General features: G+C 40.4%; 1 protein-coding gene across 1 annotated transcript in view; it reads right to left on the reverse strand.

Moving 5' to 3' along the window:
• FBXW8 (F-box and WD repeat domain containing 8) overlaps positions 1-14854 on the reverse strand; it is a 105133-nt gene that overhangs the window by 40160 nt on the left and 50119 nt on the right. The window lies entirely within an intron of this gene.

Genomic DNA, 14854 nt, shown 5'->3' on the forward strand with positions numbered 1-14854 from the left:
GTTTAATGTAAAGAAAATTTTAAAAATGAATGATAAAATATTTGCATCACATATAACAAAGGGCCAATTTCTATCCTATATAATAAAAGGCTAATATGCAATTTGTTCCCTCGGGAGTTCGACCAAGAGTTCGATCATTCGCTATGATATGCACTGACCACCAAGGGGCAGCGTGGAACATGGCGGGCAACCAGCAGCAGCAGCAGTGGGGGGAGCGAGGGAGCGAGGGAAGGAGAAGGAGTGAGGGAAGGAGAAGGCAGGGAGGCAGGGAACCTGATCTACCCTGATTATCGGCCAAGCCTAGGGGTCCTACCCGTGCACAAATTTCATGCACCAGGCCACTAGTTATATATAAAGGGCTTCTAAGATTCACTAAGAAAAAAAAGCAACTGAAAAGTGAGTGAAGGACATGAGTATACTGTTCACAGAAAAAGAAACACAACTGACTCAAACATAAAAAAACGTAAAAATTCACTCAATTAGAAAAAGATAAATAAAAACTATAATACCATTTTTATCAGTCATATTGACAAAGATAAAATATTTCATAAAGTATTTTGTTGTTGAGAATTCAGGGAAATGCGCTCTCAAATTGTTGGTGGGGATGTAAACTAATTCACCCACTTTGAAGGTGATTGGATAATATTTACGAAATTACAAATGTATATAGGCTAGTCACTGTACTGCTTTTAATTAGTTCAAAAGATTGCAAGTTTTAAATGTCCATGAATAGAGAGCTACTTAAATAATGCCACCTCCATACTTTGTAATTTAAATAAAATGACCAGTTAAAAAAGACTGAGTCAGCCTTATATAAGCTATATGAAATGATCAACAAAATATACTGTTAAATGAAAAAAGTAAAGAACAAATAGTAGTATAGTACATTACACTGTTCTTGTGTTTTAAAAAATTTACACACACACACACACACACAAATGGAATATCCTGGAAGGACACACAAGAAACTATTAACGGTAACTGGCCTCTAAGGAAAGAAACCAGAGGGAAGGAAGAAGAGCAGGAGGGAAGTTTCCTGTTACCTCCTTGTACATACTAAAATGTTTTCCAAAAACTATCTTTACCAAGAAGTTAAATTTTTAAAATATGTTTTCATGAGAGAAACCTAAGAAGAATTAATTGCTGAGTAGTGCTAACATATGGAGTTAACTTATTCTTCTTCTTGTCCACTCATTTGTGCAACAAATAACCACTGAGCACCTGTTCTGGGCCAGACCCTTCTCCAGACGCCAGCAATGCCTGAAAACAGCCATTAAAAGTAGTTTACATCCTTCCTCACCACCTCCTTCTTCTAGACCCCCCTGGCCGTGCACAGTTGTAAAAACCCGAGCTTGACTTTGCTGCACTGGTTAAAAACTGATTTTATAATCCACCCTCTCCCCAGCACCTTGACTGCTGCTACCCAGATGAAGTCCTCTTACACACACTGGCCATGTCTCCACCTTTCTCAAACTGTCTACGGCACTGCTCTCCAAGTGGGCGGGCCCAGGACCATCAGGATCCCCGGGGCTTGTTAGAAAAGCAAATTTTCAACTGGAGTGAAAGCTTGAGTTTGAGAACCAGCGGTCTACAGGAACTTTCAGTCCCCTGCAGGTATATACACTTTTCTGTATTTGCAATGCTGTTGATTCTTTTTTCTCACCAAATCATTTCTTCTTTATGACCCCAAGCTAGTTCTTTTCCCTCAAAGGTTTACCCAAGAAAAGAATTACTTTCTGTAGATGCTGGATAATGGTTTGTTCCAATTCCAACTGATTTTATTTTTTCAAAATTCACAGAAACAATCTGTGGCGATAACACAGTCCGTGGCTATTTCGTTGAGTTCAAATCCAGCTCCACTGCTCGCCAGCTGAGGGCCTTGGGTGAGTTACATAAAGCAGTGAGCCTGTTTCCTCACCTGTAAAACTGAAAATAACATTACCTACTACCCAGGGCTGTGGGTAGATTAAAGGAGATAAACCACATAAAATGCTGGAGAAGACCAGTCATTTATTTTCATGTATTCTACAGTTCCTGCTGTGTATAAAGCGTTTTTAATCTATTAATAACACTGATTTCCTCTATTGCTCATCCATAAATCCAGTCCTATTATCTACAGCTTCCTACTACCTAAAACAGATGTAGCTGCTCATGTTTCTTCTCTGTGATCCATCTTCCCATCTTTCTTTTTTCTTGCTTTGTACTTTTGTCTTTAAACAATAAATGATTTGAACTTACAAACTCACTATGAAGTATGCTTCAGCACTAAATAAATATAGTCAGAAGAAAATAATACCTTTGGGTTGCTTTGCCAGACTTTCAAACTGTCAGTAGACTTAAGTAGGTGATTACAAACCAAAGCAGAGCTTTTGAGTTAAATGTTGCTTCATATGTAAAATAGGATGCTCAATATCTGAAGTACAAGAATTATGATAAACTTGGGGGATAAGCAGATCACAAAGGCTCCATAACACATTCCCTGGCAAATATTCTGGTAAATTCTTTCCCTCCTGACTCAGAAGAAACAGACATGCAGCAGAAAACACCAATGGCTCTGCACACAAAATAGGAGACAGGCGCATTCCAAGATGCGCCTCTTCCAAATGTTTCTGTGTGGCATTTGTTGGGAGACATCACAATCAGGAGTAGAGAGAAATGAAAGTTGCTACTTGCAAGGAACTTTCCAACGTGCAGACACTGTCATCTACTTTCATCCAGTGCTCACTTTGTCTTGGGAGGAGCATCCATCCTTATCCTCACTTTACAAAAGAGAAGAGACAGAAGCTCCGAGTGGTTAAGCAACTGTCCAAAGCCACTGGGTACACGATGAGGCTGGGCTGGAATTTAGCTAGAAACGTGTAGGATGAGCAGCTGCATTTACAAGTGCATAAAATAACTATGAGATCGATGAGTAACTGACGTCAACTCACCCTGTGTTCTGCCAAGTGTGGAAGTTATTCAACCACAGCTCACTCTAAGCACACATGGAGTTTATCTATAAACACATTTTTCATTATTAATCAAGTATTGGTTTTGTTGGCATCATTTTTCCAACAGAATTGTATGCAATAAAATGGACTTCCCCACAGGTTGAGTTTCACAGAGCTATCCTAAGAAGGGTCTTTTTGGAAAATACATTCCAGGGCTCCATCCATTTAATTCTCTCTGAATGCCTATTGTGCCATCATCTTCGTTATTTTCTCTATTTCAACTGTTAAGTGTAGAACTTGGTCAGATCCTCACTTGTTAATGGTGCCAATGTCATCTGCACAGTCCTCCAGGACCACTTTATGGTGCATAAAATTTAGGATTGTTATGTCCTCTTGATGAATTGACCCTTTATTATATGAACATCCTCTATCCCTGGTTATACTCTTTGCTCTGAAATCTACTTTGTCTGAACCTGACAGAGCCACTCCAGCATTCTTTGGATTATATTTTTTTGTCTTTTCGCTTTGCCATGTCTTTATATTTAAAGTGAGTTTCTTATAAATGGCATATGGTTGGTCTTGCTATTAACTGGTGTGTTTAACTATTTATCTTTAATGTGATTATTGGTAAAAATGGGCTTAACCTACCATTTTTCTATTTGTCCCATTTGTTCTTTGCACCTTCCCCCACTCTTTTTCTGTTTTAATTCCTTTGTTGACTTATTAGCCAAACCCTTTGCTGTGTTATTTCAGTGGTTGCTTTAGGATTTTAACATACACCTGTAACTTACCGCAGTCTACCTTCATGATATCACACCACCTCTCACATGTAAGAACTTCCCAGCAGCTACTTCCATCTCCTCCCTCCCAGGCTTTGTGCTACTGTTGTCATACTTTTTATTTCTACATGTTATAAACCCCACATACACTGCTGTTATTTTTACATAAACAGACGATTATCTCTTAAAAAGACTTAAGGGAAAAAGCCAATTGTTATTTATCAGAGTAATTACCACTTCCAGTGCTCCTGCAATATCACTTTTATTAAATCCTGCAGCTTTTGTAAGATTTGCAACTTCACTTTGCAACTATTCTGTTGGATATTTGACCCAAAAACACATGGGCAAGGTGGGCAGGAACAGACACAGCAGCCAACAGGGAGGGATGTTTGAGTGAAAGCTAATTTTATAATCAGCTGACTGGTTAGTTGTATAGTTATGTCATGGCTAGTTTTACAACCTCAAATACTCGGAACAGTAAAAACTTGAATTATAAGACTATTTTATAGCAATGTCACAGATTATTATTCACGTGAACCAATATGTAGCCAAAAATAAATTAATGCAACAACACATTCAACGAGTACCTGCTGAGCCCCGCTCTGGGCCAGCCACGATCCTAGATACTGGAAAACCACAGTGCACACATCAAAACAAAGCAAAGAAGTCCCTGCCTGCATGCAGCTGACACTCTAGTGGCATCCACCCAGCATCTCACATGGGGGGACATAAAAAGGACATGATCCCTATTCTCACAACACAAAACTCACACTGAAGAGAACCCTAAGCATTTTAGTAACTAAAATATAACAGAGACATATACACAAAGTGCAGTATCACAGTACAGAAGCTTAACTTTTTGTCATGTCGCAGAATTGATCCCAAAGAGGAGCAGCTAATTTTCCCAAATATTTCAAGTTGAACCGTGTCCACGTCCACTGCCTGCATTAAGGAAGAAGTAGTGAAAGCCTGTCAGAAACAGGTGGTGATTCTTAAAAATCGGATGGGAATTCATTTGAAAGGCTAAGCTTTATCATTCTGCAGACACAGAATAACACAGATTTGGCTCCTGATATTGTGTGGCCTTATGAAGTGACTGTGTCACTTTTCTGCTACATTCCTGGCTGGGTAGTGAATTCAGAATACTGCACGTAGCTGAAAGTCAACGAAGGTTTGCTGAGCATTCGTCTTAGGTTTTAGCAAGAGAACATTTGGTTGTAAGAAACAGAAATCCACTGAAATGGCTTAGATACAAAAGAAAACTCCCTGGAAAGGAATGGGACTGTCCTGTGGAACCTGAAGGCAGGAAGTAAAGATTTTAAGGGACCAGAGCCAGGAACTAGGAACATTCGGAACAGAGGCAGTTATGTATGTCTCGCCAGGTATCTTAACACTGCTTCTCTCTACAACTATCTTGACCTTCTCTGCCTCCACAAACCAGCTTTCCCTTTCCCAGCTCCATGAAGTCATCAGCTCCATGCACACACCTGAGACTGAAAATCTGAGGCCAAACCGGCTCATCCCGTCCATGAAGCAGCTGCTCCCAGGGCCAGGGTCCTCATCCTTGTCCAACCAGCTGAGGCCAAAGGACTCACTCAAGTATTGTGAACATGCTGCCTCTAGGGGGGCTGGGAGGGACCTCAGAGCAAGGAGGCACCCTGAAAGGTGTCTACTACATTTATTCTGCCTGCCAGGCCCAGGTAAAAACGAACAGAAACCTCAGCTAATGCAAAGGGAGGTTCTGTGTAGTTCTTCACTAGCGACTTAAGAGGTAGGTCATTGCTATCATTCCCTGAACCAGGCAGAACCCTAAGAGCTGGGGTTTAGGGCCCCCTCTTGCCCCGCACTGGGAAAACTAAAAGGGGAGTAGGTGTCTCTCTTTCTCCCTGACAAAACCTCAAGAGCTAGACCAGGGGTGGGGAACGTCCAGCCCGCGGGCTGTATAAGGCCTGAAAAATCATTTGGTCTGGCCCTGCCAAGGCATTAGAGGTGAGTTAATTAAATGTCTGACCAACTATAGCAGGCTAATTTTTAAGCTGATAATTTTGTATGGCCCACGAATGATGTTATAAATATCCAAATGGCCCTTGGCAGGAAAAAGGTTCCCTACCTCTGAGCTAGATGAAAGATGCTTCATTCAGAAACTAGTGTTGGGATCCCAACAATACTGTTTTATCTACGAAAAGGATGCAGACAAAAGAAAAAGGGTCTCTCTAAAAAATATGGAAGAACACAATGAGTGAAGGCCATCAGCCCAATCAAGTAGAGAGGAGTAGGGCCTGGCAGTCCCACCTGCTCTCTGGGTTCAGGACCCTCCACCTTGACAAGGGGCAGCAGGGCTGAAGGAACTCCTGGTTCACCCTAGGCGAGGAACAGTCATTAACAATGACATGAGTAACGATGGCCAGTCTTTTGAGGAGACATAAAGCCTGCTCAGCAGCTGTGGATGGGCACCCATGCCAGTTTGTAGCATGCCCCTCCCACCTCCCAAAGGAGGCCAGCCAGAGTGTGGTAATGAAACTGCACATAGTGGAAATGGGCTCTAAATGAGTTTAAACTGATTTATGCTAGCTTTTGTAAAGATGACTCGATATCAGGAAAGTGCTACCACTGTGAAATAATGTCGACGATCCTTAAGACCTCCGCCTAATGGTACTTGCACAGAATATTTATATTCCTCATCATGGGAACAAGGACCATAATGGATACCATTTTTGTTTTATTAGGGATGCATATTTAAATTAATCTGCTATTTGCCTAAACAATTAGCTGCTTCTGTTTGTGTGCACAAAGCCAAAATTGCAATTAGGCTTCCATCAAAAAGATAAGTCCCAACTAAAACTGTCCCGGTGGAGTCATAAGAGCTCAGGGCAGAACTTTCCAAAATTACTTTTTAGCATAATGGTAATTATGTTAATTGCCTGAAAGGTAAATAACTGCTGAACTGGTTTTGGAAAAAAAACACACACACAATTGGTGTTGCCCCTCCCCTTTAATCTTTTTCATGCACCATAAAATTTAAAACAGGTTACCAGTTTAGAAAGCCAGAGACTGGTCACTTCTTGCACTAGTTTGTCTTAGTGCTTTCCTAATTAGAAGTTCTTTTAGCCAGGAGCTCCTACTCTCTCGAGCTTGCGCAATAAATACCTGAGGCTTGGCCTCAGCTTCGTAATACGTAGTTAAGTAGACAGGATCAATTAACTGCAGTTCAGAGACACTGAATGAAGCTGACTATTTATAAAGACAGCTGGCAACCTCAATTTCCACCATGTACATAAACACTTGCCTATCAGAAATTAAGCAGGAGTCAAAAGAAATCCTGCAACAAGAGGAAAGGCATTTTAACAAAAATGTTAAATATATCCATAGCGCTCACTAAACGTGCACCTCTTCATTAAACTCATACAACATCACTATGAAGTGAACACCAGGGATGTAAAGGTGGCATAAAGTCTGAGAGGACAAAAACACTTGGTTTCATGGAAGAGGTGGCCCGGGGGCAATTAATATCAGTGCAAACAAGGGTCATGATGCTGCATCCACCGTGCATGTCATACTGCACATTCCAGCTACACAAGCTCTAACGCTGAACTCTATTACTTACAAAAACAACAACAAACAAGCAAAAACACCAATAAGTAATGAAGCACTGTGGAACCTGCATTTTAGATTGACAAGTAAGAAAGCTGGGGGAGTCAGGGGCTAAGCGGGTTGGAGGAGAAAGAACACTTACTTTTACTCTATATATTTTGGTACTATTTGTTTTTCTACATGTAATACTATAACAAACAATTTCTTATTACCTGTATACACATCCTTATAAATAGTGGTATTAGAATGGGATATTTTGATTATTTACTAATTCCAATCTTGATCTGCATAATTTTATAATATTTAACTCTGATGTACACAATTAAATTAAAATCTCAAATTCTACTTCTGACCCATCAATGGGTTAAGGTGAAATGAATTCCAGAACATTCCACAACACCACCACCACTTCCCCGGATCAGACCAGGGCAGGACAGCCCAGCACAGGGCCTAGGCCAGGCTGGCATTGAGGCTTAGACTCCTTATTCATTCATTCTCATTCTCATATACTCTCTCTCTCTCTCTCTCTCTCTCTCTCTCTCTCTCTCTCTCTCTCTCTCTCCTACCTACCGGTATAAAGAAAGTATGCCTATCTTCAAAATTAGTTTCGCTCATATGTTGACTGACATAACTATAATATTTAGAAACATAATTTAAGATTGATGCTGGTAACTGTTGAAGCTGAGTGATGGGTACATGAGGGTTCGTCATGTTATTCTGTACTATAATAAAAGGATTTTTAAAAACAACAAATTGAAAGACTATCAGTGACAAAAGTAAAAACTATCATCTTGTAAAAGTAAAAAATATCATTTGTGTTTTACTCATGTTTTCAGTAGCTACACTACAAAGTGACTTCTCAGACCAAATGGATTGACAATGCAAATTCCAGTGATGACATTTTGCAGCTTTTAGAAACCCCATTCCAAATCCTCAAAAGACCTTGAAACCATACTATAAATTTCCTTTCAATAAAATTATTAAATGGCTCTAAAACAAAAAAGAAAAAAATCTAGATGTAAAGATTTAGATTACAGCAAAATGGCAGTCAGTTTTGAGTTACCTGGTATCAAGTGAGAATGAAAAAATGAAAACCACAGATATTCTAACCTCTTACTTAGGCATTCAGATCCCAATGCCAATCTTCCCAGTGTAGGTGGGTTTTGTCAGGAGGATCCTACACGTTTGGGCCAGTAGTAAGGCAAGTAAAATCTATAATAATAAAAGCGTAATATGCTGATTAGACCTAGACCGGACAGCCGAATGACCTTCCGGACATCATTCCGGACGACCTTCCAGATAAAGCCACGGCGCAGTGGCCGAGGCAGAGGTGGTTAGGGGCGATCAGGCAGGCAGATGAGTGGTTAGGGGCAATCAGGCAGGTGAGCGGTTAGGAGCCAGCGGTCCTGGATTGCGAGAGGGATGTCCGACTGCCGGTTCACGTTGGGATTGGGCCTAAACTGGCAGTCGTGCAGGATCGGGCCCAAACTGGCAGTTGGACATCCCCTGAGGGGTCCCAGATTACGAGAGGGTGCAGGCCAGGCTGAGGGACTCCCTCCCATGCACGAATTTCATGCACCAGGCCTCTAGTGTTAATAGTAGTGAAAGTGAACATCATTGCTTTGTTTCCAATCTTAAGGTGACAGTATTGTCTTTTACTATCTATATCTATAAAAGGCTAATATGCTAAGTGTCTGACCTATCACTATGACGCGCACTGACCACCAGGGGGCAGATGCTCAATGCAGGAGCTGTCGTGCTGTAGTGACTTGGCAGCAGCGATTCTCGGGTGATGCACCCTGATTCCTCACTGGACTGTGTGATTCCACCTTCAGCCATGGATTATGTTGTTGCTGGGGCACTGTCGGCCCCGAATCTGGCTTACTGCACACTTACGTTTGTGTTCCACACCCTGTACAACAGCAACTTTGCAGAGTGCCCTCTCGCACTCCAGGACCCCTCGGAGGATGTTGAAGAGCCGGTTTTGGCCCAATCCCCGTGGGCCAGGCCGAGGTCACTCACTCCACAGACGCAGGGGAGGGACTGCAGGAGGTTGGCTCCAGGATGTGTCCGGTCCATCACACCCAGTCCCGCCCCACTGGCCACGTTCTAATTAATTTCCTTTCAATATACACAAACCCATGCACCAGGTCATTAGTTAAATATAAAATTAGCTATAGGTTTTTCATAGATGCTCTCAAGCAGATGTAGAAAATTCCCTTCTTGGTCAATGAACTAAGAGTTTTTATCATGAGTACAAATTGGCTTTCATAAAATATTGTTTCATTGAGATGATCAGATGGTTTTTCTTTATAGTCTATTAACATGATGAGTTATATTGACTGATATTCAAATTTTAAACTAACCTTGAATTCCTGGCATGAATGCTAAATGGTTATGATGTATTACTCTTTCAATGTATTGCAGGATTCAATTTTAAAATATTCCATTCAGGATTTTTACGTCTATATTCATGAGATATATCAATCTGTGGCTTACTTATTTTCATGTATCAGTTATACTTTTTTTCTTTATCTGATTTTAGCCTCAAGGCAATGGTAGAATTCACCAGTAAAGTCACAGAGCTTGCAGCTTTCTTTGTATAAAATTTCTAAATTAGAAATTCAATTTAATGAAAATGAAGCTATTTCATTTTTCTAGTTCTTTTTAAGTGAATTTTAGTAGTTTGTGTCTTTCAAAATATCAATTTATCCATTTCATCTAACTGGTTGAATTTAATGGCATAAAGTTGTCTAAATATTTCATTATAGTCCTTTTACCATTTGTAGTCTCTGTAATGATGTCCCCGTCTCTTACATTCCTGATGTTGGCAATTAATTTCTTTTCTATTTTTTTCCTGATCACTCTGGCTAGTATTTATTAATTTAATCTTTTAAAAGGAACCAGTTTTCTGTTTCAATTATTTTTCTGTATTGTTTTTCTCTCTCTTCTATTTCATTGATTTCTGCTCTTAACGTTATTACTTTATTCTTTACACTTATTTTTTCTTTTTCTAGTTTCTTAATGTAAAAAGTTATGATGTTGATTTGAGACTTTCTCTTTTCTAATAGAAGCACCTAATGCTATAAATTTCCATCTAAGCACTGCTTTAGCTACATCCCATACATTCATCCAGTTCAAAATATTTGCTACTTTCTTTTGTTATTTAGAAGGAGTATACTGTTTAATTTTCAAATATTTGGAGACTATCCCTGCCCCAGCCCTGGAGTCAGTCATTTCTGCAAGTAGTCCTGGCTCCTTTTAGTGGAGAGTGATATTTTCAAGATCTCTAAGCACTAGGTGAGCTCATTCCTACTAGGCTGTTGCTCCTTTTATACCTTCTCAGCAAACAAAGCTAGGACATACATGAACATATATGCTTACACACACACACACACACACACACACAATTTCTATTTACTTCTCTGTTTACATTAAAAATCATGAATTTTATAGACACTTCCTATTCCTATCCAGCCCCACAGGGTTCATTCTGACTACCCCCTTTCCATATCTGTACCTCCCTTCTCCAATAAGAAGAAAACTGGCTCCCATCATCCTCAATATACGTACCTGCCCAATCTCCCTGTATGCTGCCAACCTCCGGAACCCGCCGGGCCACTGCCCCACTCGGACTCCCTGCTGTACCTGTCCCTGGCCTCACTGGGCTGCCTTCCTACTCCATGTGCCTGTGTAATGGTGTTCTGACTAAAAAGGCAGGCACATTTTTCTTTTAAAACAAGAATATATTCCACAAATATATGTATTCCTGCTTTAAAAGAGCTCTAGGGTTTTGGATGGAATAAATGCTACAACCAAAATGGTAAGTATTGAAAAGGAAATTCTCTGACTTAAAATTTTATTATTTTCTTCCAAAAAACTAATTCATGCTTGGTTTTCATTAGGTAAATTTAAGAACTTGGACAATTTATTTCTCGAGTTTCAGCTATCTCCTCAAAGCCTCTCTGCACTATTTACTGCTCCTTTTGGTTTTTAAGCTTAACTGTAGTAAGACAGGACAGCTACTTTGAATTTATGCATCAGACTGTCTTTTTTTTTAATATATTTTATTGATTTTTTATAGAGAGGAAGGGAGAGAGATAGAGAGTCAGAAACATCAATGAGAGAGAAACATCGATCAGCTGCCTCCTGCACATCTCCTACTGGGGATGTGCCCGCAACCCAGGCACATGCCCTTGACCGGAATCAAACCTGGGGCCTTTCAGTCCACAGGCCAACGCTCTATCCACTGAGCCAAACCGGTTTCGGCAACACATCAGACTGTCTTATTAAAAATCACTGTTCAGTAAAACCATCCAATAAGCCAAAGGATTAACACCAAATCTTATATCATAAATTCAATGTATCATTTTTTTTTTGCATGAGAAAATTATTTCATATTATTTTCACTAGTAACTTCAAAACTTCATAGTGATACTAAAATTGATCACCTGCTAGTCTGTGCCTACAGCATGAGAACTTCCCTCTCCAGTGTTTCTTAAATTTGAGAGCTCTAGACCTCTAAGATTCATCGGTGTACTCTCAGTGTGAAAAACAAAGCATTAGAAGGCATGTAGGTGATCACTTGGTGCCAACAGCCTGTGACTACAAAATGCAAATTCAAATACTGAAACCCCACAGCATGGTTCAGCTACAAAGTCAAAAGATCCAGATTCTTTTTACTATTTTTAGATTACCATAAAAGATACCCAGATTTTTAAAATGTTCCTAAAGATCTCACAACTCCCACCCATGATTGTATCTGTGGACACCTGTTCGAGGAATACTGCCCTATTAGTTACAAAGCATTCATAAGAAAGCGTAAAACAAATAGAATTTCAAATTCCTCTCACTGAAAATAGAAAAACCTTTAAAAGGCATTTTTATTCAGTAATTCCCTCCATCACAGAAACAATCTCTATGGCTTGCCTTTGAAATCAAATACCCTAGACCACACCAGTTAGTCAACCTTAGAGTTCAATGCCTTAAGAAATACTTCAACACAGAAATAACCACCTCAGTTCAGAACTCTGCATTTCCTTTTTTAACTCCAATTTGAACAGCTTTGAAATGTGAGCATTCCTACTGTTAAGAAATTGTTTAAATTTATTAATGTATCCTATCTTTGAAAAGGAATATATCAGGTATTTTTTTTTGTTTTGTTTTGTCAGAAAGTTGTTCCATTTTGTTTTGTTCACTGAGAGTCTGACTAAGACTCCTAAATCTAAGCACAGTAGGCAAAGGTTTCAGGCAAGAACTGATTACTGAAACTTCTAAAAGAAAAATGACCAGAAAAGAAAGGCCTTGAAAAAAATCCCCACAAAATTCTCCCCATCCACAGCCAACCGTCTCAGCCATCTCCAAGCAATGCTTCAGTAAATTCATAATCCACTTCTCAAACTTCCATTTTGACCAAGGCAGGGGAGGAGACTGAATATTGCACTCAAAGGTTAGGGCATTACATTCAAATGTCATCATCCACATACAAATAAGAAACATAAGCAAAATGATCAAGAACTGATCTTTTACTCAACAAAATCAGTCTCCACAGCCGCCTACCTAAAACACAGTCCTACTGCTCACTGCTGAAAAGAAGCTTGGAGAGACCCACTTCCACCCATTGTTAATATGTCAGTAAATGAGAAATCAGAGCCACTTCAGCCCAGGGCAGCACAGTCCGGGACAATGGAGCATGTGTGTGTCAGACAATGACGCTGGGAGTGCTGCAGAAGTGGATAAGCCACTTTGCCTTGCTTGATGGCACCAAAGAAAGACGACTGTTGGCTGTCCCATCTAGGTTTCCACATGCTAAACTGCACTGGGTCTTGTCCCTCTTCTCCCCATTTAGGGGGAACAAGTAAGACCTTCTTTGCACCTAAGAAGAGTGTAACCTCATTTCTTTGCAAAGAGTGAGTTTTCAAGACAAACTCTGTGAACAGGGAGTGGGTTTCCAGTACACTGCCGTTCCCTAATGCTGTGGCTCAAGGCCAAAGGCAGGCAAGCATGGAGCAGATGGAGTCCTGGCAAGGTCTCCCACTGTCCCTGCATTAGCAGCATCTGCTCATTACTCAGAACCTTCGCCTGCTTTATCTAATGCTCCAGGAAAAGCATTTTGATTTGATTCATTTTGGTACGGTAACGTGCAACACAATTAGTGGTAAAATCAACTGGAGGATGGCCAGTGCTGACAATCGGAAACAAGGCAGAAGAAATATGAGGCCAGTGGGTTGGAATTCAAAAAATCACAACTGTGGATCACCTTGCCAAAGCTCAATACCCCAGGTGGGTGTACAGTGTTCCTGCGCGCAAGGAGGCTGAAAAGGATGAAGGGATGACTCACTTTCTCCCAAAGCTGTTTCCATCTCTCCTCTGGGTCTGACTCTTTCTATGTGTGGTTCAACATCGGGTTTCAACGGCTACAGAGCTTCCCTTCGGCACAACCAGGGAGCTGAAGTTCATTAACTCATTTTATTATCCAATTCTCCTCTTCTGTGGGGCATAGTTACAAATTTTATACAGCAGACCCCACAAGGTAAGTTTCCTTTCTGCCTTGTTGTGCCTAAGAAGAGCCTGTTCTCTGCTCCTGGAAAGGAGGAATGTAAAAATGCACATTTGATTATTTCAATCTGTCTTTACCCAGAAGTAGCTACTCATGAATATACTGGTATAAATACCACCATGACAATCTGTTAAACTGAAGTGAAACCAAAGGCAATGCCACCTGAGGTCTGGGGAGAAAGTGAGAAGTTGTTGTTTACCTCAGAAATAGTAACAACCCCAATCAGACTGGTAAACAAGCTCAGAGTAACAGAGAGGCAAGAAAACACAAGAGCTCTTATCAAAGAAACAATCCTAATAGCAAAAGGAATTTGAGACAAGTCACAGATTTCGGGGTGAATGATGAAGGCATGGAAGTACTGCAGACTTTACCTAGAACAGGAATAGCCCCCAGAACAGGACACAACTGATAAATAGGATAATGTGAATGTAAACAACTGGACAGACCACTGGACCAGAACTTAACATCCAGAAACAGACAAATACTAAAAGAATTCATACCTAAAAACTTGTAAAGGCACCACCTCCAACCAGTGAGGCAGACAGAGATAGACTTTCTAAAAAGAGATGCTAGAAAAAGGATATACTTGAATTCATCTCTCATACTATTCCAAGATGGACTCTATATTGATCGAAAGTTAAATATGAAAAACTAGCCCGGCCAGTGTGGCTCAGTGATTGAGCATCATCCTATGAACCAGGTCATGGTTCAATTCCTAGTCAGAGTACATGGCCGGGTTGCTGGCTTGATCCCCAGTGTGGGGCATGCAAAAGGCAGCCAATCAATAACTCTCTCATCATTGATATTTCCTTCTCTCTCTCCCTCCCCCTTCCCCTCTAAAGTCAATCAAAACATATTTAAATACATATATATACACACATATATATCATCCTATATAATAAAAGGGTAATATGCAAATTGACCCTAACAGCAGAACGAATGGGAATGACTGGTCACTATGACACACACTGACCACCAGGGGGCAGACGCTCAAT

This window comes from Myotis brandtii, unplaced genomic scaffold (assembly GCF_000412655.1).
Source record: "Myotis brandtii unplaced genomic scaffold, ASM41265v1 scaffold181, whole genome shotgun sequence".
Lineage (NCBI taxonomy): Eukaryota > Metazoa > Chordata > Mammalia > Chiroptera > Vespertilionidae > Myotis > Myotis brandtii.